General features: G+C 46.1%; 1 protein-coding gene across 3 annotated transcripts in view; it reads right to left on the reverse strand.

The window, feature by feature from the left end:
- Window positions 1-24,356, reverse strand: part of RNF123 (ring finger protein 123) — a 594,888-nt gene that overhangs the window by 559,723 nt on the left and 10,809 nt on the right. The gene's annotated exons all lie outside the window — the stretch shown is intronic.

The raw sequence follows: 24,356 nt of genomic DNA on the forward strand, positions 1-24,356 counted from the left end.
CAACCCCAAAATAATCTCCAAGAATATTGCCTCCTCCCTCAAAACACCCAGGGAGAATCTGCTACAGTACAAAAAGAAAAAATCCACAGACAGAATCCCGCTTGTAGTGACATACAATCCAGAGCTGGAAAAACTGAGGAAAATCATAAGAGATCTACAACCTATACTCCAGGAGGATGAATTACTGAAAGAGATATTCCCATTCCCACCAGTACTGGCCTTCCGACAGCCACCCAATTTAAAACACAAGCTAATCAGAAGTAAACTTCCATCACAGACTGAAAAGGAACAGAAGGGTACACTTCCCTGTAATTTATCCAGTTGCAAACTATGCCAAAATATTTCACAGGACCCCAAACTCATCCACAAAGGAAAGATATTCAACATAAAGGGATCTTTCACTTGCTCATCTTCCAATGTGGTATATATCATTCAGTGTAAAAAATGTAACGAAGGATGCTATATTGGAGAAACAGGCCAGATGCTTAAGAGAAGATTCAATTTACATAGACATCATATGAACAATACTGGTGCCAGCAGGGTTCCCACGCCTGTTGGTCAACATTTTACAGGACCAGGACACTGTACTAGTGACTTCACAGTGAGAATCCTGAAAGGTAACTTTAAAACCATACAAGAACGTAAGACCTTTGAAGTCAGAATGATTGAATATTTTAACACCCAACAGAAAGGACTTAACAAGGATCTGGGGTTCCTAGCCCATTATAAACCATAAAGCTGTATGTCTCTGTTGATCACCCTCCCCTCACCTATCCACACCCATCCTGTTAGAATATCAATGATATGCTTTGATGTCCCCATGCATACTTCCTACCCACCCCCCTCCTCCCACCCTGTCAGACTGTCATAGTAACGCTTGAATGTTTTCACTTATATACACTGTCAGCTAGCACATTTGCTTATTTCCGATCTGAGGAAGAAGGGCAACCTTCGAAAGCTAATCAAGAAATGTATTAAGTTATGTCCAATAAAAAAGGTATCATCTTATTTTCTTTTCCATGTTTTATTTTGTTTGATTTCTATTGATAATGCAACTACATTCAAAGCGGTTTACATATATTCAGGTACTTATTTTGTACCAGGGGCAATGGAGGGTTAAGTGACTTGCCCAGAGTCACAAGGAGCTGCAGTGGGGATCGAACTCAGTTCCCCAGGATCAAAGTCCACTGCACTAACCACTAGGCTACTTCTCCACTCCATCCATAAACAATATGGATTAAGGGATTGTCTCATACCATTTGTAATTTTGTTAACCGGAAATGGCAATCGCCACTACGGCAAATGTAAGCCACATTGAGCCTACAAATTGGTGGGGAAATGTGGGATACAAATGCTACAAATAAATAAATAAATAAATAGTGGAGCCTCAAGAGTACTATTTACAGAAATAGGGAGGATATTGTCTAATTATTTTAACAGCTATAAATGTGTCCCATATAATAGAAGAATATTTATTGTTGTTTCAGCATAACAATCCAATTTTAAATATAAGAGGAATGGGTTGGACCAGATAAATAAACCCTAATAAATAAATAAAGGGGAAGATTTTGAGAGAGTCAGAGGCCTACCAAGAGGCAGCATGTAACAAAAAAGCCTGGTTATAGTGTTCAAATACAGGAAATTTACTCCACTGAGTACCTTAGGAAGTTTTACATATTTGAAGGGCAATTCTTGGAGTTTTGTTGTTCCATACATGGTGCCTATTAATCGCCGAAGAAGCAAAAAAAAAAAAAAAAAACCCACATTCCTGCTGTAGTGGATGCCTACCTACAAAAAAAAAATATATATATATATATATATGCTTATGTTTTTATGAAAACTGATTTAAAACCTGACTACATGCTGTAGGTAAGATATATCTATATCTATCTATCTATCTTACCTACAGCATGTAGTCAGGTTTTAAATCAGTTTTCATAAAAACATAAGCATTGCCATACTGGGACAGACCAAAGGTCCATCAAGCTCAGTATCCTGTTTCCAATAGTGGTCAATCCAGGTCACAAGTACCTGGCAAGATCTGTGGGTTTCAGGCATAGCTCAGTGTGAGATGGGGGGATTCTGTTGGGGGGTTGGAATGTTCTAATTTCAGCTAATTGGAGCTCTAACAGAAAAGGTCTCATCCGTACCAGTTACCATCTATATTGTGCTAGCCGTTAAGCCCGTTAAAACGGGCGAGATTTGTGTTTTGCAAAATATAATAATTCTCATCTCCATCCATCCATGTCCAGCAAACCTCCTCTCTCCCCTGCCCTCCCCCAATCCGTGTCCAGCAACCCTGCTCTCTCCCCTGCCCCCCCCATGTCCAGCAGCCCTCCTGTATCCCCTGGCCTCCCCCGTCCACCAACAATCCTCTCTCCCCTGCCCTCCCCCCATATCCAGCAACCCTCCTCTTTCCCTTGGCCTCCCCCCCCCCCCGTCCACCAACCCTGCTCTCTCCCATGCCCTCCCCCCATATCCAGCAACTCTCCTCTCTCCCCCGCCCTCCCCTCCATCGATCCATGTCCAGCAACCCTGCTCTCTCCCCTGCCCTCCCCCCCATGTCCAGCAGCCCCTCCTGTCTCCCCTGGCCTCACCCCGTCCACCAACCCTTCTCTCTTCCCTGCCCTCCCCCCATATCCAGCAACCCTCCTCTTTCCCTTGGCCTCCCCCCTGCTCTCTCCCCTGCCCTCCCCCCATGTCCAGCAACCCTCCTCTCTTCCCCCTGCCCTCCCCCCATATCCAGCTACCCACCTCCCTCCGTGCCGGGCCCCCTGCACTGACATGAGAGCGCCTCTCACCTCCGTGTGAAAGCGCTGCAGGCAGCAGCAGATCGCTCTGCTGCTGCCTGCAGCGCTTCCACACGGAGGTGAGAGGCGCTGTCATGTCAGTGCAGGGGGCCCAATATGGAGGGGGGCAGGAGCAGCAGTGGCGACGACGTCGGGGATGGGGGGGGGTGGAGGTTGGTGCGCCGGCGATGTTCCTTCATCTCCAAGCGGCAGCGTCCATTTCCCTCTCTGTTCTGCCCTCTGACGTCATCACGTCTTGACACGAGGGCAAGACAGAGAGGGAAGTCTCTACTGCGCATTTGCGGGTGAGTCGGTCACTTGTCATTTATATGTTTTGTCTTGCTGAAGTGTTCTGTAGTTACTGGGGGGGAGGGTAGTAAGGGGGTTTTGTCCTTGTACTTGTTACATTGTTCTGTGTTTGTATTTAATAACAGGAATTCTGAATCAATAAAATGATATATGGGGTGGAGGCGCAGAAACTGACTTTATTCTGTTTTCCCTCAATATGTTTTGCTATTCGATTTATTCTGTACTGAAATTGTTGGCTGTGTTTATTGGCTGTATTTATTATGAGAAGTCATCAACAAAAATGTTGAAAAACAAAAAAACATGCAGGAGGTTTTTCTATATGTTTAAAAAGTTGTTCAGGAAATTGAAAGAGGTGCATGCTTAACATATATATTATCTAAGGAGCTAACACCATTTTAATGGAATTCAGTTTACCCCAACAGCCGAGGTAGAGTGGGGACTATTTTGAGCAACAGGTATTAATTTGTTCAAGAATATGAGCAACACTGGTTGTTATAGTGTAATTAATGGACAATTTGAAAATCAGACCTAGGTATTTAATATCATCCCTGCACCAGCATATAGGAATAGAGGAAAAATCTCCCTTAATGCTTCCATAATGTCCCACAGATCAATCCAGAGACTTGTGGGATGTACCAAAGCAGTCCTCAAGCAGGGCGGGACAACCCCAACCCGGCAAAAAATCACTGAAGCACCGAACACTGCATCCTGCCAAGCCGCCACATCCATCCAATAATGATGAATGAAGGCATAGGTCGACGTCCATGTAGCGGCCCTGCAGATATCTTCCAAAGAAACCAAACGGGACTCCACATACGAGGAAGGTTGAGCCCTTGTACAATATGCCCAAACTTGCGACGGCCATATCACCCTTTTTGCAACCCCCAAAAAGCACAAAGAGGTGATCCGAAAGGTGAAACTCATTCACCTGCAAATACCTCAGAAGAATCCGTTTCACGTCCAAGCAACAAAGCACCCAGAAGTGCTCAGGATAATCCTCCCAGCGAAAGACCAGCAAATGCAGCGACTGATTCAGATGGAAGAGAGAAATCACTTTGGGCAAGAACGAAGGAACTGTTCTAACAGACACCCCTGCCTCCGTGAACTGCAAAATGGGATCTCTGCAAGAAAGGGCCTGTAACTCTGAAATTCTCCTAGCCAAAGAGATTGCTACCAGGAAAACCACCTTCAAGGTGAGATCCTTTAAAGTAATTCCCGACAAAGTTCGAAGGACTAGGTTTAAATTCCAGACTGACAGTACTGGCGTGTGAGCTGGGCGTAAACGGTTCATGCCCCTCAAGAAGCAAACTATATCAGGATGAGCAGCAATGGATACCTCCTGAAGAAAACCCTGGAAGCAGGCCAAGGCAGCCACCTGCACTTTCAACGAGCTTAAAGAGAGATACTTCTGCAAGCCCTCTTGAAAGAAGGCGAGAATAACAGACACCGAAGCAGCTGAAACTCCCGAACTCGAACACCACGACTCGAGAGTGTGCCACACTCTAGTGTAAGCCACCGAGGTGGAGCGTTTCTGTGCTTGAAGCAAAGTGGCAATAACCGCGTTCAGATACCCCTTTCTTCTCAACCGCGCCCTTTCAAGGGCCAGACTGTAAGACCAAAGAGGGAGGGTTCCTCAATCTTGACCAGACCTTGAATCAGAAGCCTGTCCGCTGCTGTCAGGAGGGGGCGATCGAACAGAAGGCGGATCAGATCAGCATACCAAGACCATCTCGGCCAATCCGGGGCCACCAGACTCACTCGACAGTGGTGTCTGGCGATGCGAGCTAGCAAACTGCCCACCATGGGCCAAAGGGGCAAGGCTGAAGGAGAGCATCCGTTCCCTCCAAGCCCAGCTGCTGACACCTGCAAAAAAAGCAGGGCACTTTGGCATTGTTGCTGGAAGCCATTAAGTCCATCACTGGGAGCCCCCAATGAGCTGTAATCTGACTGAAGGTTAGAGGAAAGAGCTTCCACTCCTCCAGATTCAGCTTGTGGTGACTGAAAAGTCCGCTTGAACATTCTGCGACCCTGCGATGTGCGTTGCTGACAAGAGGTAGAGATGGTTCTCTGCCCCATGGCAGAGCAGGGCCACCTTGCACGCTAGGGGAGCACTCCTGGTGCCCTCGTCTGTTCACATACACTACCACGGTCGAATTGCCCGAGACAACTCGCATGGGGCAGCCGCATAAAAGGGCCAGAAACTCCCGAAGGGCCGTGAATCACTCTTAGCTCCAGACAGTTGATGGACCAAGTCACCTCCGTCGGGGACAAAGTACCATGGGCCGTCTGATGAAGGCAGAGAGCTCCCCAGCCGGAGAGCGACACATCCGTAGTCACAATCTTCCACTCCTGAGGCGCCAGGGGAATGCCCCTCAACAGATTCCTCTGGATCAACCACCAGTGCATGTCCGCTTGGAGACGGGATGACCACAGCACCCGGATCACATAATCCTCTGAGAGAGGAGACCAACAACTGAGCTGGTGCCACTGCAGCGAGCACATGTGACAACTGGCCCATGTTACTATCTCCAAGGTGGACACCTTGGACCCCAGTACCTGCACATAATCCCACGCTCGCAAGGCTGGAGTTCAGAACAAACCTCGCAACTGATTCTGTAATCGCAGAACCTGAGCAGGAGGAAGAGAAACCGTCCCCCTCCAGGTGTCGAAGCATACCCCTAAGTATTCCAGAGTCTGTGAGGGCTCCAGGGTGCACTTTGCAAAGTTGATCACCCAACCAAGAGCCTGCAACAGACCAATCATCCTGTCGGTCGCCCACTGGCTCTCCTCATAAGATGACGCCCGCATGGGCCAGTTGTCCAAATAGGGATGAACCTGATTTCCTTCTTTCCTGAAAAAGGCTACAACCACCACTAGTACCTTGGAAAAGGTATGAGGCGCTGTAGCCCAGGCCAAAGAGCATAGCTTTGAACTGAAAATGATGACCGAGGACTGCAAACCAAAGAAACAGATGGTGGAGAGGCCAAATCGGAATTTGCAAATAAGCCTCCTTGAGACCGAGGGACGTCAAGAATGCCCCTGGTTGTACTGCTGCGATAACAGAGCGCAGGGTCTCCATGCGAAAGTGGCGGATCCGCAAGGACCTGTTGACGTACTTGAGATCCAGTACCGGCCTCCAAGAACTGCCCTTTTTTGGAACCACAAAATAAATGGAGTAGCGACCAAAACCTACTTCTGCAGGAGGTACTAACTGTATTGCCTCCAGGCACCGCAAGTTGAACAGGGTTTGCCGAACCGCCCGTACCTTGGTGGGGCATTTGCAAAGAGACTCCAGAAAGGAGTCCGCTAGAGGTCAAGCAAATTCCAATTTGTAGCCGTCTTGGATGACCTCCAAGACCCATTCATCAGACATTACCCTGGTCCACTCTGCCAGAAAGAGGGACAGCCTTCTCCCGATGACCGACAGGAGATGGACCAGGGTCCCATCATTAAGAAGATCTGGCCGCAGGCTAGCTTCATGATCCTGCGAGTGGGGCCCGCCAGTCACTACGAAAGGGCTGATGCCATTGAGTAAAGTGGGTCCTCTGAAAGGAGGCTCTGCGACCCGGACGATAAGGTCAGGTGTCTCTAATCAGGCCTAGGCCCTGCCGGCCAAACAGTCCTAGGCTTGTCCTTCAGAAGGTGCTGGCTTTTGGAGTCGCCCAGATCTTTCACAATCTTGTCCAGGTCCGCCCTGAACAGCAGCTTTCCCCTGAAAGGCAGCCATGCCAGCAGCAATTTGGAAGCCACATCTGTAGCCCAATGCCACAACCAAAGCCACCGGCACGCAGTGCCTGCAAGGAAAATACCCTTAGCCGAAGCCCTCAAGCGATCATAAAGATCTGCGAGGAAGGCCAAACCAGACTCCAAGGCTGAAAGAAAAGTGACCAGTTCCTCCGGAGAGGAGGCTTTCCGTACCCAGGACAGACAAGCCCGTGCCACATAGGAGCCGCACACAGAGGCTTGCAGGCTGAGCGCCGCAACCTCAAAGGAAAGCTAAGAGAGGTCTCCAACTTGCGATCCTGACGGTCCTTAAGACCCGTGCCACCCTCTACCGGGAGCGTGGTCTTGTTGGTGATCAAAGAATTCAATGTAGGCAACTTTAACAGCTCAAAGTCAGAGGCGGGCAGTGCATAAAAGCACGCCATAGCCCTAGCTATCTTGAGCCCACTGTCCGGCGTATCCCACTGCGCAGAAATATGGATTTTCATTGCCTCATGTACATGAAAGGAACGAGGTGGGCATTTGGTGCCCGACATAATCGAGGGCACCAGGCCAGATGTCCCAGAAGATTCTGGGGGGAAATGTCCAAAATCTCAAACGCCCGCACTATGAGGGAGGGAAGCTCTTCCCTGCGGAAAGGCGGGCTGCAGTGGGATCATCGCCGTCCTCATCCATGGAACCTGAGGGAGAGCCCTCAGACAAAACTGGGTCATCCGGGTCCAAGATGTCCTCAGGGTCCACAAAATCTACTCAGGGACATTTAAGCAGCAAAGATCGAGAAGCCAAGGGGACAGGAACCTGCTGGGCCACGGCAGGGGCCAGCTGAAGAGAAGCTCCTGATCTCTTCAAAAGAAAAGCATTATGCATTAATAAAACAAATTCCAGCAAAAATGGCTCAGAAATAGCTTCCCTGGCTCCCTCCGTGAGGCCCCCCTCGCCTGGGGCCGCACCTGGGGATACGGGGTCTGCGGTCTGATGCTCAAGCGCCACGTGCGTGGAGGAACATGCCTGACAAGAGAAAATGACGCCTGCGACATCACTTGCCCCAAGGTTCCCACCAAAGAAACCCCCGGCGACTCTGCTTGAAGGGAATCTCCATTGCGCTGTCTGCTCGCGGCAGCCAGACTCCAGCATGTTTCACAGGCTCCTGACACTGCTCTCCGGTTCCCACACCAGGAGAAGCACTTTGCCACCTCAGGAGGCGCACACATAACCCAAAAAATGAAGCACTGCACCCAAGACGCTCATGGCACCACTGCCAAAAGCTCCTCAGTCTGATCAATTTAAAAATAAAAAGCTTAAACATACTGCTTACCTTTTTTTTTTTTTTTTTAATGAGGCAGGGGAGAAAGCTAGCACCCGGTCAGGCATCCAGCCCCGGGATGACGGCGGCAATGGCAGGGGGAGACCGGGAGGGACCTGGCACCAGCAGGTGTACACCAGATATCTGCAAGCAGAAACTCAACCCCAGTCCGTACTCAACCAGGCCCAAAGGACACCAGGAGCCGGATCAAACCACAGCTGCACAGGTATGTCCCTCCACCTGCTACACAGAGAAAATACTGAGGTTGAGTTGGTCACACAGGACCACATATTGCAAACCTCGGAGGTTCTCTCTCTCTCTACCTGCTGGTAGACCTTCTTTTAATTAGACTAGTACATATATTATACATGAATCAGAAAGATTTTTTCATTTTTATTAGTGATAATATTTCACACCACCACTAAATCCCACACTTCTCACATCAAGTCCCATAAGATAGTCCGATATACAGGAAGTGAAGTCCAAAAATATTCCCAATCTTCTACAATTCCTATGGGATATAGCACTTCTTCACCACTGATCTCCAATGTATCCAAAATCCACAGTGGTGTTGTGAAATATTATCACTAATAAAAACGAAAAAATCTTTCTGATTCATGTATAATATAATATATGTACTAGTCTAATTAAAAGAAGGTTTAAAATAAGTAAGACGTATAATATCGATTGTAACCCTTGTATAGTGATACCTGCTGGTAGAGGGACATAACCCACAAGTCTCTGGATTGTTCTGTGGGACGCTATGGAAGTGGTAATAGTTCAGTTTTAATCCAGTTGATAGGGTTAACTGGATAAGGCACCACTCCTATGCCACCATCCAGAATCAACGCTCAAGAACCCCCACTTGCCTGATCTTCTTGAAGATTTCGATAGCTGCATAGAACTTAAAAGGTAGATGGTAATGATAATAATAATAATACTCTCTTATATTCCACAATTTCTGTATCATTCTTCAAGCTTCTCTAGATCTCTCCTCATGCTATCCACACTTATCAGGGCTGTCTACCCTATTACAGAGTCAGTTATCTGCAGAAGCAAACTCTACCAGATAGCCCTTTGCAATATTGTTTACAAAAATGTTAGAAAGAACTGGACCAAGGATTGATCCCTGTGGGACACTGCTGGTAGCATCCTTTTCCTCAGCATGAACTCCATTTACCATACCCTGTTGGAATCTAAGTACACCACAAGGAATATTTTCAAAGCACTTGGACTTACAAAGTTACATGGAGGGGCATAATCGAACAGCACCGGCCATCTATATGGCCAGCCATCTTCGGGGCCAGCTCCGCAAAGAGGCGGAGCTGGCCATCTTTTCTTTTGATAATAAGGTTGGGGACGGCTAAATCTCAACAATTAGGTCAAATGTTGAGATCACCGGGTTTACAGATGGCCGGCTTCGGTTTTCGGCCATAATGGAAACCGGGCCCAGCCATATGAAACCCAGCGAAATGCAAGCCCTTTGGTCGTGGGAGGAGCCAGCGTTTGTAGTGCCCTGGTCCCCCCTGACATGCCACGACACCAACCGGGCACCCTAGGGGGCAATTGTAAAAAATTTAAAAAAGAAAACAATTAGCTTGCAGGTGCATAGCACCCTTCCCTTGGGTGCTGAGCCCCCCCCAAATCCCCCCCCAAAACCCACGGGCCACAACTCTAGAGCATTACCATAGCCCTAAGGGCTGAAGGGGGGCACCTACATGTGGATACAGTGGGTTTTGGGGGGTTTTGGAGGGCTCACATTTACTACCACAAGAGTAACAGGTGGAAGGGGGGATGGGCCTGGGTCCACCTGCCTGAAGTGCAGTGCACCCACTACAAACTGCTCCAGGGACCTGCATACTGCTGTCAGGGAGCTGGGTATGACATTTGAGGCTGGCATACAGGCTGGCAAAAAATGTTTTTAAATTTTTTTGTGTGTGTGGGAGGGGGTTAGTGACCACTGGGGGAGTCAGGGGAGGTGATCCCCGATTCCCTTTGGTGGTCATCTGGTCAGTTCGGGCAGTTTTTTGGACTTGGACCTAAAACAAAAGGGTCCAAATAAAGCGGACCAAATTCTCGTGAAGGCCAGCTTTCTTTTTTTCTATTATCGTGCAAAGCCGGCCATCTCAACTCACGCCCCCGTTCCGCCTTCGCTACCATGCCGATACGCCCCCTTGAACTTTCGCCGGCCCCGCAACGGAACGCAGTTGAATCCGGCCAAAATCGGCTTTCGAGTATGCCGATTTGGCCGAATTCAGGAGATCGCCACCCATCTCACGATTTGTGTCGGAAGATGGCCGACGATCTTTCGAAAATCAGCTGGATAGTAACCTATGGAACTATTTAAGTCTAAGTACTTTGAAAATGAGCCCCATAATCTAGTGCTCCTCCTGAACCAACTGTTTGGTAGTTGATCTCTTCTTGGCTTACAATCAATGGACTAAGGATTTATTTATTTTTATTTGTGACATTTATATCCCACATTATCCCAAACAAGTTTGAGTTCAATGTGGCTTACAATAAACATCCAAATCCAAATCCCAAATGAGGCAGATAACTGATTGCCCATCATTATTCGTTATGTTCAATGAGACACGTAAGAACTACAAGAGAACTACTGAACCAACACTATAACTTGCCAGTCTACAAAGCAGAAACAAACAGTACACTAGGTTGAATTCAACAATGGACTACAACTGGTATAGACCAGTTTCCAAAGTACATTAATAACAGCATTAAATCCATGTCTGAACCCAAACTGACAGCACGTCAAAGAAAAATTCCTGCAGTAGTAAATGGAAAGACTGTTCAGTGTTGCCAGCAAAGGAAAACTCAAATCACTCTTTTAGATCCCCAACATCCAAATAAGCTTTTTTTTTTCTTATATATATATCGATCTTACTGAGGGTTTGTTTGTTTGTTTGTTTTTAATATGGCAAAGGAGAAATTAGGCCTTACTTGCTAATTTGTTTTCCTTTAGTCCCTCCGGGCTGGCCCAGACTGTGACTGATGGGTTGTGCACGCCTTCCAACAGGTGAAGACTGAGAATTCTGATTGAACAGAGTGAGCCAATAAGAGCCCTCGGTAGGACTAGAAAGATCCAGTATATCGTACCAAAGCAGAAGAAAAACAGAGACACATTCTGTGCGCCTGAGAACCTCAGCAGCCACCAGCACCAGACTACCATCGACCCTGTGCCATATACGGAGTGTGCCCATCGACAGAAAGGCACTAACAGCACTGCAGGAACTTGTTCAAGTATGCAAAGCTGTGCTCATTTTGACTTTTTTTTTTTAATAATAACTAAAAACACACAACACGACTCTCCTTAGCAAGATCAACAAGTTTTGGGCTAACTACATCAACAAAAAAGGAGGTGAAACCCTCACGAAACCGTGGGATATAAAACAAAAAGTGAGGAGAGTGGATGAGGATACCAACACTTGTATATTTTATTTAAAAATGAAAAATTAAAAAATGACAATGTACATAAAGATGACCTGACACGGCCGTGTTTCGGCCAAAAGGCCTGCCTCAGGGGTCTTTAAAACCTTGGTAGATGTAACTCAGAATGTGTACTCCAAGGGAACTGTCGAGACACAATCCTCTTAGGTCTCCTCTCTTCAAAAAGGGATATATAAAGTATATAATAAAAGGCAAAACGGACTTGTAATACTCCTCTCCGAAGAGATGTCTACAATTGCGAGAGAGGAGTATTACAAGTCCGTTTTGCCTTTTATTATATACTTTATATATCCCTTTTTGAAGAGAGGAGACCTAAGAGGATTGTGTCTCGACAGTTCCCTTGGAGTACACATTCTGAGTTACATCTACCAAGGTTTTAAAGACCCCTGAGGCAGGCCTTTTGGCCGAAACATGGCCGTGTCGGGTCATCTTTATGTACATTGTCATTTTTTAATTTTTCATTTTTAAATAAAATATACAAGTGTTGGTATCCTCATCCACTGTCCTCACTTTTTGTTTTATATCTAACTACATCAACAACAGCAAACAGGAATGGGAGGGTTCTGGGCCGGTTCGGAGGGACTAAAGGAAAGCAAATTAGCAGGTAAGGCCTAATTTCTCCTTCCTTAGCATCCCTCCGGACCAGCCCAGCCTGTGATTGATGGGAAACCTGCTGTGAGAACTTGCGCTACAAAATCTGCGTCCTGACTTTGCACATCCAACTGGTAATGCTCGAATCTCGAATGGCAGAACAACATTCAGCCCAAGAAGCTGCCTGTCCCCTAATAGAGTGAGTTTTCACAGCGTCAGGTACCAATCTTCCCGCCAGGAGGTAAGCAGAGGCAATCAACTCCTCCTGTGAACTCCCCCAATCAATAAAAACAGTCGAGCCGTCTGACAGAACTCGTCTGTAATCTTCAAGTAATGCTTGAGAACTCTCTTGATATTCAGACACTTCAGATGCTGCTGCTCCTCCGAGCTAGAAGAAAACCCCCAACACCGGCAAAACCACGGACTGAGACACATGAAAGCACGACACAACTTTGGGGAGAACGGAAGGGACCGACCGTATGATCACTCGGTCTTTAGCAAACTCCAAAAACGGTGGCCGGCAAGAAAGGGCCTGCAACTCTGACACCCTCCTGGCCGAGGCTACGGTCACCAGAAAAACTACTTTAAGAGTCAAATCCTTCAAGGTACAGGATGTCAAAGGCTCTAAAGGAGTGCGAGACAGAGCTCAGAGAACTAGGTTAAGATCCCACAAAGGAAAAATCGACCGCCGGGGGGACGAACCAGACCTGCCCCTCTCAAAAAACGGACAACATCTGGATGAGAAGCTAGGGACTTACCCTGAACATGTCCCCTGAAACAGGATAAGGCCGCCACCTGGACCTTAAACGAAGAAAGCGCTAAACCTTTTTCCAAACCCCACTGCAAAAACTCTAGAATCTGAGCCCCATGGCCCGAAAGGGAGAGAACCTCAAGTCGGCACACCACTCAAAACAGTCTCCATGTCCTAATATAGTTAAGAGAAGTGGACTGACATCTCGAGCGAAGCACAGTGGAGACGACACTCGCTGAAAAACCTCTCTTAGTTAGCCGTACCCGCTCAAGAACCAAGCTGTAAGACAAAATCGAGCCGGTCTGGATGAACCACCGGACCCTGGACCAACAGGTCGGGATCCTCGGGAAGCTTGAGAGGAGGCTCAACGAGCAAACGCTGGAGATCGACACACCGCTGCGAGGCCAATCTGGCACAACCCAGATGTGACTCTACCCGTTGAAGCAGACGACCTATCAGGGGCCATGGAGGAAAGCATACAGAAGATCCGACGGCCATGGCTGTAGAAGCGCATCGACTCCCTGCGCCCTTGGGTCCTTTTGGCAGCCGAAGAACTGAGGGACTTTTGCGTTGGACACCGAGGCGAAGAGATCCAAGACCGGAAGACCCCCATCGATCCATCATTATCCGAAACGCCTTGTCGCAGACAGCCCACTCCCCGGGATCCAGAGTGGTGCAACTGAGGAAATCCGCCTGAACATTCTCCACTCATTCTACATGAGCCGTCGAGAAGGCCATCAGATGCAACTCCGCCCAGCTCATGACTTCATGTTCCTCCTTGATGATTGACATAAACCACGGCCGTGGTGTTGTCGGACATGATGCAGAATGATGCAACGTTCAGTAGAGGACAGAACGCTTGAGGGCCAAACATATTGCTCTGGTCTCCAAGAGGTTGATCAAGCAAGATGCCTCCTCCTGTGACCATAGGCCCTGGGCATACTGCCCCTGACAATGAGCTCCCCAGCCCAAAAGACTGGCATCTGTCGTGACCACAATCCACTGCGGGGTCTCCAGAGGCATCCGGAGCCTCCAGCGAAGACTGCCTCTCTCCTATGCTGGTAACTTTCACAGGAGGGAGTCCCTCTGCGGTGACCACCTGGAGAAAAGAGACTATTGACGAGGTCTCATATGCGCCCTGACTCACACTACAGCTTCTACTGTCACCACCATGGAGCCCAAAACCTGCAGATAATCCCGCGCACATGGGAGCGCAGACTGCAGAAACCGATGAATCAACATCTGCAACTTGAAAATCCTGTCTTGGGTGAGAAACGCTCGACTTCTCTGAGTGTTGAAGCACACTCCCATTTAATCCAAGGACTGAGATGGCTGTAGCCGACTCTTCTGCGCACTGACTGCCCATCCAAGGGACTGGAGGAAATTGACTACTCTCTCCGTGACCTGAACACTCTCGCTGTGCAACTTCGCTCTGACCAGCCAATCGTCCAGATAAGGATGGACCAGAATCCTGTCAACTCTGAGGGCTGCTGCAACCACTACCATTACTTTGGTGAAAGTGTGTTGAGCTGTCACCAAACCAAAGGGCAACGTCCGAAACTGAAAATGCTGGCCGAGAATTGCAAAGCGCAGGAACCGCTGGTGCAAGGGGCAGATCGGAAAGTGGAGATATGCTTCGGTGAGATCTAAGGCCGTCAAAACCTCTCCGGACAGGACCGCTACTATAACTGACCGTAGAGTTTCCATAAGAAAGGAGGATATCTTTAGTGCCCGATTGACTACTTTGAGATCTAAAATGGGTCTGAAAGAGCCTTCCTTTTTGAGGACGACGAAATAAATGGAATAGCATCCCTGCCTGAGCTCTGACGAGGGGACTGGACAAATAGCCTGAAGGTTAAGAAGCCTTTCCAGAGTTCCCCAGAAGACACCCACTTTGAGACGAGACCGACAAGGGGACTCAAGAAATGCATCTGAAAGAGGCCGCACAAACTCTAAAGCGTACCCTTCTAAAATAACCTCCAGAATCCAATTGGTCAGAGGTGATTTGGGCCCACCTCCAGTAAAACTGCGCCAAACGCACCCCTACAGACACTAGAGACTGGGCTCGGACACCTTCATTGGGATTTTTGTAATAAACTTTACTGACAAGTTCTCTTGTGAACCAAGAGAAAACGGCTGCTTCTCCTTGCCTAGACACTCTTCCCCTGAAGAGGCTAAGGCTCAACCAGCATATCACTGAAGACTGTAAAAGAGAGGATTAGGGAGGAGGGACCCGGCCACCCGGGTAGAATACCCCCGAGGCTGGAATAGGTCCCTATGGCCCTCAGCCTCCAGAGAACAGGTTATTCTATACAGCCCAGGTGCTCAGAGGTAAGGAAAAAAAATAAAGGACTCGCCACAGAAAGAAAAGAAAAAATTCAGAGAAACCGAATGGCTCACAACCTTCCACTTGCTGGAGACTGAGATTACTCATGAAAGACTCCAGAGGAAATTGGAAAGTCATGGGATAGGAGGTAGTGTTCTATTGTGGATTAAAAACTGGTTAAAAGATAGAAAACGGAGAGTAGGGTTAAATGGTCAGTATTCTCGATGGAGAAGGGTAGTTAGTGGGGTTCCCCAGGGGTCTGTGCTGGGACCGCTGCTTTTTAACATATTTATAAATAACCTAGAGGGATCACGTGATGCACTGAGAGCAACGGCTGCATTGTAGTTGTGCTCCAGGGACCCCGATCATCTCTCTCATAAATTTTGACAACATTGCCTTCTGATAAACGATCGAGAAGCGAGGAAAGGCACGGGAAAGTGCATGGAACAATATTTGGTCTCGATGCCGTCAGGAAGCTCAAGAAAAAGCGTCAAAGTGGAAAAAGGGAAAACTTCGCCAGCAGGCACAGAACCAAAGACAGCGGAAGCTGTGCCGGGGCCTCAATTTGAGTTTTCTGAAAAACAACTGGCACAAATCTTGACGGCTGTGGGATCTGCACTAGCGCCGAGGTTTCAGGTCAAAATGGAATCGGTGATAACTGAGTTATTGAAACGCACACTGGATTTGGAGAAATGAATTTCCGAAATAGAGGACTCATGGAATCAAAATGAACCTACACTTAAGGAAGTGGTAAAAAAGCTTAACTTTCAAAGTGAGAAAATAGAAGACTTGGAAAACAGAGCACGGCGCTCAAATGTAAGAATCATGGGTTTCCCGGAATCTGTTGCGGAGAGAAGCCTAGGATTATTGTTGGAAAAATGGCTGCAAAAAGAATTTGCTCTATCAGACAGTAATGGAGCGTTCTGTATAGAACGGGCGCACAGGATCGGGAGACCACAAGCAGAGAAGACCAAGTCAAGAGTGATAATAATTAAAATTCATAATTATATTCACAAAGAAGAAATAATGCGGGGCTTCAAGGCTAAACGTGATCTAACGTACGAAGGAAATAAAATACAGATTTTTCCGGATTACTCAGCGGATTTGCACGAGAGAAGAAAGCGCTTCCACCCACTGTGTACCACACTGGCCGGGAAGAAGATCCGTTTCATATTAACTTATCCAGCAGTATTAAAATGATTCAGAAGGACGGAAAATGGAACGTGTTCGATTCAGTTAGCGTGGCCGAGGCTTTTGTCAAGAAGGAGTTGGAGGGGCAGCATGAATCCCCGCGATAAGCTTTGATCGCAGAAGAAGACGGATTGTCAATAGAAGAACATTAATAGTAATTGGTACAGTGAGATGGCTTGATTTTATAATGTGTGTCTGTGGAGAGGAGCGGGGGCTCCAACATACATGTGATATACCGAGATGAGCGTAGGCTCATCGAATAGTTGTGTAAAGTTCATGCGTTTTTGGGAAGGGGAGATGGCAGGATTGGGGGGGGGGGGAGTTTGAAGATTCAATTTCTGTGGGCAAAGGGTTGGGGGGAGGGGGGGTTCTGGGACGAGTAGCTTGGGAAAGGGATAAGGAGGGAGGGTGGACAAGTTGTAAACCTGGGAATGCTGATGAGAACACCTCCAGAGTTTCTAATTTCTTTATGTTCATAGCTCCCATGCAGCAAAGAGACAGGGAGCAGTAGTTCGGGGGGAGGACTGGGCCCCCAGACTCAGATAACTTAATAATAATCTGTGTTGATTTTCTAACAAGGAGACAACTCAATGTAAAATTGTAACATGGAATGTGGAAGGTATCTCCTCCCCGATAAAACGCAAAAAAATATCGACACATCTGAACAGACTTAAGGCGGATATAGCCTGTCTCCAGGAGACAAGACTGATGAACGAGGAACATAAGAAGTTACAGAGGATGTGGGTGGGACAAATTGAATGGGCATCCTCGGGAGCACGAAGAGGGGACATAGCGATTCTTTTTAGAAAGTCCCTGGTCTATTCGGCTGAAAAGATATTACAAGATGAGAGCGGGTGATTTTTACTGGTTAAGCTGTGTTTGCAGGGAAGGGAGGTCTATTTGCTGTTTATGCACGCACTCCACATGGCCTGGGGTTTTTCTCGAACTTTTTGGAAAAACAGATCCCATACCAAGATAAGCAATTGGTAATTGTTGGCGACATGAATGCAATGATGGACCCGGAAATGGACTGCACAGGGGTTAGGAATCTGGGGCTAGCGGGTGGTGGGAGGAGGGGGATCTTATCTTCCTTTGTAACATCCTTGGGGTTAATTGATGTATGGAGATCGCTGCACCCAGATGAAAGGGATTATTCCCATAGATCCCAGGCACATGGGTCTTGGGCAACACTGGATTATATTTTTCTATCAGACAGTCTCTTCTCTGAGGTCACAGAAGCGCGAATGGAGCAAGAGGTGGTCTTGGATCATGCCCCGGTCTTGATAGATTTTGAAGCCCAGGCGGGGTGCCAAACAGTAAAGAGCTGGAGATTCCCTAGTTATTTAATAAAAGACCCAGATTTTGTTAATTATCTGCAAGGGAAATGGGAGGAATTTGCTCTTCATAATGACCAACATAGGATAGTCCCACAGTTGTTTTGGTGTACAACTAAGGTTGTAATGAGGGGTGAAATTATTTCATACATGGCAGCGAGACAAAAGAAAATTGCAGCCAGTATCCTCAATTTGACCAGACGCCTGGGGCGGGCCAAGCGCATATTCCTAAATTCCCCATCTCATATCAACAAAGACAATTATTTAACACTGCAAGTGACCCTTAATTCTTTGATACATGAACAAGCACAACAGCAAATGGTTTATCAAAAGTATAGACTGCAGAGATATGGAAATCGCCAAGGAGGCCTCTTGGCTAAGTTAGTTAAGTCATGGGGGGGGGGGGAATAGAACCATAGTGGCCTTGAAAAACACGAGGGGGCAGATGATAAATCGTACAGAAGAGATGTTGCAGGTTCTTCAGGAGCACTTTCAAAAACTATATACTTGCAGTGGTCCCATTAACAAAGAAGAGGTAGCAGACTTTCTGGGCAAGACAGGGATGCAAAAATTCCAACAGAGGATTTGTTGGACATGCCTTTGCAATCCAAAGAATTGCAGGCAGCAATAAAACGGTTGAAATTGAACTTGGCGTGATTCCAAGATGGCGCTTTGAACGGACGCACCTGTGTTTGCTCTTAGAGATCACTCCGGTCTTAAGCTTCTTTCGTTGCCCTCAACCCGTCTATATCGATGGGGAAACAGAGGGGAAAGGTGAAAGAGTACCCCTTGGCTCCTGGAGCCTTGTCATCGTTGAAGCAAACGACCCTGCAGTTCTCTAAGAATCAACCGGGTCCTCTGGGTACTTCGACCCCCTCTGCAACTGTCGACGCATTGACGTCGATAGAAAGCGGCGACGGGGCTTCTCTGAGCCCTGTGGAACGCATGGCACCACGCCAGCCGGGGAGTGGATTGTTTGCAGCAGCCCAAACAGAGACGGATACCAGAGGGGTGCAACCTGACCTGTTTGAGGGGAGGACTGAAGCAGTGGCGAGCGGATCCCAGGTTCCAGATATATCAGCTCAATTAGCCTTAAAGGTACTGCCTCAAGATAGAGTTTCTAAACTCTCTCAAACCGAGGTTCAGCCTCACTCTCCTTTACCAACAAGTGGTATAACTAAACCGGCCATTGTGACGCTTGAGTCACTGTGGGATATGGTCTACATATTCAATCCTCTATGCAAAAGTACTATGAAAGAAAATACTAATGATTTAAAGTTCTCTTGGAAGCTGCTCAGATACAGCAAAGTGACTGCACAGCATCCTTGAAAATGGAAAAGTGATGGTATTAAAATTCAGGAAATGGGGACTTTGGAAACCGTTCTAGTTAAGGACAATAATTTCTGCATAAACGTTTGGAATACTGAGAACCAGGCTAGAGACTTAACCTTAGGTTTCTCAATTTCCCAAGTCGCTGTTAATTTCGCCTTTAGAAATGGGAAAAAATATATGATTGAAATTTTAGGAATGGACAAAGACTCATTACCTCCCATTACACTGCTTATTACATCTGGAATTTTAAGGGGACGGTAGGAAAACCCAATCTACTTCTTTCCTAGAAAATTCGTTGGATGTGATTACCCAAGGGACAACGATGCAGGTCACTTTTGTGCTGGAGCCAGATCGAATGCTGTATTAAGACTTTCCCTAAGACACTTAGAAAATCTGTTCTTGGGTTCAAAAGTTAGGATTTTTCCAGATCTTTCTAAGCCTACACAGATGCGGCGCAGGGCTTTTTTAAAATTGCGCCCCACAGTAGAAGCTATGAGAGCAAATTTTGCATTACGTTTTCCTCGTATTTGTAATGTAATGCTTGAGGGTAAGCAATTTCAATTTATGGACCCTAAACAGCTTAAAGAATTTCTTGATGCTAGAGTTGATGTGAATGTTGTATGTCCTCCCAAGTAGCAGGCTGCGGTCTAAATACAGAGGTAGCAACTGTGAGATTTATAATTTTCCTGTTAGATTCTTGAAATCTTGGAGTCAGTTTTTCTTTATTTGTGGACGGAAAGGCTGTTATTATTATTTTTCCTTATTGTATTTAATTTTCTTGTAAAATGAATGCCGATTTCTTAATCACATTGTTTTGTGACACATTATAAAATGTTAATAAAGGAAAAAAAATAAAAAAAGAAATTGAACTTGGCGCCCGGGATGGATGGGTTTTCCGGGGAATTTTACAAAACCTTACAGCTACCTCTTCTTGGACCTTTACTTGATTATTATACGGCAGTCGTAGAATCTGGAGAGTTTCCACAATACGAAAACACGGCACTGATTGCTTTGCTACCCAAACCGGGTAAACAGCCAGAGGACCCCGAATCATATCGGTCAATTTCCTTAATAAACGTGGAAGTCAAGCTCCTAGCTAAGATGATGGCAAATAGACTGATTGGGCATCTTCCGGATGTAATAAGTACAGCACAGGTATGGTTCATCTCGGATAGATACTTGGTGACTCATGTGCGCCAAATTCTTTTAGCTATGGCTAAGAGTATAAATAGGACCCTATTATGTTGGTTAGCCTTGATGCTGCAAAGGCTTTTCATCATGTAAATTGGGACTATCTATTTCAGGTATTAGAGTGGTCAGAACTACCACGGGGGTTTAGACGGATTATTGAAGTATTATACGCAGGACTGGGGGCAAGGATTATTGCAAACGGGGGGAGATCAGAATGGTTTCCTATACCGCGAGGAACGAGGCAAGGCTGTCCACTGTCCCCCCTACTGTTTGATCTTTCACTAGAGCCCCTGATAAGAGTTTTGAATGGCTCAGAGGGTATTAAAGGGGTGAACATTACCTCCTGCTTAATTTTTAAGTTGTATTATTCTTAATTATCCAACTTCCATTGGTTTTCAAACTATCTTGAATCACTCATAATGTTTGTGGACTGTTAAACTAATATAATTATATAATTCCTTCGAAAAATTACTTATATTGATGTATCTTATCAAAGATGATATCTTTGTATTTAATGAAAAATTAATAAACAAATTTAAACACAAAGGGGTGAACATAGGCGCGGAGGTAGTGAAGACATTAGCGTATGCAGATGACATTTTTATGGTTTTATCAGATCCACAGGCCTCCCTGCAGAAGGCCCTAGCTGAGATGGAGCAGTTTGGCACACTATCAGGATTCTCATTAAATTTACAAAAATCCTGCGCCCTGGCAGTGGATGAGTCGATACAGCAATTATGGAGAGGAGTGTTTCCATTACAATGGGCAGACAAGGAGGTAAAATATTTAGGCATCCTCATTCCAAGAGATTTGCTTACACTATACCCAATAAATGTTTGACCTCTGATGGAGTTAACTAGAAGTAAGTTGACCTTATGGCAAGCGCTGCCAATTACATTATGGGGGCGGATAGCTTTGTTTAATATGTTGATAGCTCCCAAGTGGCTATATCTGTTCCAACAATTGCCCTTGTTCCTGAAGGGTAGGGACGAGAAGATTTTAAATAGATCTACTCAAAAATACATCTGGCAAGGTAAAAGACGCAGACTCCCTTTGAACACAATTGCCACGCCACGAGAACATAGGGGAATGGGGCTTTGATTTCTTTCTATTGCTTGTGCAATGAGACATATCAACGACTGGTTTCAGGGCACTTCAGAATTTTCCATAACCCCCGCAGAATAATGAGTAGAGTTGAACGGGTAGATGTGAAGCATCTGTTTATGCTTTCCAAAAATACTAGGACTAGGGGGCATGCGATAAAGTTACAATGTAGTAAATTTAAAACAAATTTGAGAAAAATTTTCTTCACTGAACGTGTAATTAAACTCTGGAATTCCTTGTCAGAGAATGTGGTAAAGGCAGTTAGCTTAGCGGAGTTTAAAAAAAGGTTTGGACAGCTTCCTAAAGGAAAAGTCCATTATTTCTGGGATAAGCAGTATAAAATGTTTTGTACTTTTTTGGGATCTTGCCAGGTATTTGTGACCTGGATTGGCCAATGTTGGAAACAGGATGCTGGGCTTGATGGACCCTTGGTCTTTCCCAGTGTTGGCAATACTTATGTACTTATGATCTCTCTAGTCCTACCGAAGGCTCTTATTGGCTCACTCAGTTCAATCAGAATTCTCAGTCTCCACCTGCTGGAAAGCGTGCACAACCCATCAGTCACAGTCTAGGCCGGTCCAGAGGGACGCTAAGGAATAGTCCTTAAGCAGAGATGTTTAAAAGATATGACTACTCCATGAGGACAAGCGCCGCAGGTAATACAAATAATCTCCTTCAGCAAATCTGCAGTTACTGGTACAAATGCATTCCAACAGGCTGCTGTACCCGTCATCTCTAACAAAAGCTTTGAAGAACAGGAAACAAAAACAAGCTTCAGTCTTTAAAAAGTAGCCAGTCTTACAAAAAACTCAGTCAAAAGATGCCCCATTAGAATCAGGAGCATCCCACTGCTACAACCTTTTTTTTTTTTTCAAATTAATCTCAGGCCTACCTTTCTAATCTGTGGAAAATGCACCTGGCCCCTCAGACTAGCCAACGGTCTCACCATGTACTTCCGCTACCCTCTTTTCTGCTGAAAAATTGAAGGAAGAGGAAGGAGAGCAGGGTGAGTGCATTTTTCCACTGGTGAGCAACCTTGCCTCTATCTATTCAGCCACCTGTTGGCTTCCAAGCTTCCTTATTCATCAATTATTCACATTTTTCTTGAGCTTACAGTTGCCTTAATACTGCCATCAATTATCTTCTTTCCACTTGTTCTTCACCAGGTTTGTTTTTTTTTTAGTGTAGTTCATGAATGATTCTTTTTCTTCACCAGTCAAAAGGATCATGATTAATCGCAGCTATTGGACGTTGGTGTCCTTCAAACTTCTATCTTGAGATTGCTCATTTTCCTCTTCTATACCTAACTTTTAGGGCCTTAATCCTTTATCTACTTTCACAGCTCTCTCTCCCTGGAAAAAAATGTTCATCTTTTTACAGTCTTAATCCAATGAAAACTTGTCTTGGAAAGTGAAACAAAATCACATTTTTTTGAGGGGGTACGCAAACATGTGGACAATGGGGAGCCGGTTGATATTGTATATCTGGATTTTCAGAAGGCGTTTGACAAAGTGCCGCACGAAAGACTCCTGAAGAAATTGCAGAGTCATGGAATCGGAGGTAGGGTATTATTATGGATTAAGAACTGGTTGAAAGATAGGAAGCAGAGAGTAGGACTGCGTGGCCAGTATTCTCAGTGGAGGAGGGTAGTTAGTGGGGTCCCGCAGGGGTCTGTGCTGGGTCCGTTGCTTTTTAATGTATTTATAAATGACCTAGAGATGGGAATACCTAGTGAGGTAATTAAATTCGCCGATGACACAAAATTATTCAGGGTCGTCAAGTCGCAGGAGGAATGTGAACGATTACAGGAGGACCTTGCGAGACTGGGAGAATGGGCGTGCAAGTGGCAGATGAAGTTCAATGTTGACAAGTGCAAAGTGATGCATGTGGGTAAGAGGAACCCGAATTATAGCTACGTCTTGCAAGGTTCCGCGTTAGGAGTTACGGATCAAGAAAGGGATCTGGGTGTCGTCGTCGATGATACGCTGAAACCTTCTGCTCAGTGTGCTGCTGCGGCTAGGAAAGCGAATAGAATGTTGGGTGTTATTAGGAAGGGTATGGAGTCCAGGTGTGCGGATGTTATAATGCCGTTGTATCGCTCCATGGTGCGACCGCACCTGGAGTATTGTGTTCAGTACTGGTCTCCGTATCTCAAAAAAGATATAGTAGAATTGGAAAAGGTACAGCGAAGGGCGACGAAAATGATAGTGGGGATGGGACGACTTTCCTATGAAGAGAGGCTGAGAAGGCTAGGGCTTTTCAGCTTGGAGAAGAGACGGCTGAGGGGAGATATGATAGAAGTGTATAAAATAATGAGTGGAATGGATCGGGTGGATGTGAAGCGACTGTTCACGCTATCCAAAAATACTAGGACTAGAGGGCATGAGTTGAAGCTACAGTGTGGTAAATTTAAAACGAATCGGAGAAAATTTTTCTTCACCCAACGTGTAATTAGACTCTGGAATTCGTTGCCGGAGAACGTGGTACGGGCGGTTAGCTTGACGGAGTTTAAAAAGGGGTTAGATAGATTCCTAAAGGACAAGTCCATAGACCGCTATTAAATGGACTTGGAAAAATTCCGCATTTTTAGGTATAACTTGTCTGGAATGTTTTTACGTTTGGGGAGCGTGCCAGGTGCCCTTGACCTGGATTGGCCACTGTCGGTGACAGGATGCTGGGCTAGATGGACCTTTGGTCTTTCCCAGTATGGCACTACTTATGTACTTATGTACCTTGTTTGTAGAAATGCTTGTACCTAAGGCGCACTGATGCAAAATGTGCAATCTCTAGCACTCTTGTGTTCCAAAGAGCATTGAGTAACACCCAGCTTTACCGATCATCTATATTTTGTTTCTCTTTCTTATCACCACCTCCTCCCTTCACTCTCTTCATTTTTCCTCTCTTTAACATCTCTTACTTCTTTCACATATGTTTGTACTCCAGCTTT

The sequence above is a fragment of the Microcaecilia unicolor genome, chromosome 6 (genome assembly GCF_901765095.1).
Source record: "Microcaecilia unicolor chromosome 6, aMicUni1.1, whole genome shotgun sequence".
In the NCBI taxonomy this organism is placed as follows: domain Eukaryota; kingdom Metazoa; phylum Chordata; class Amphibia; order Gymnophiona; family Siphonopidae; genus Microcaecilia; species Microcaecilia unicolor.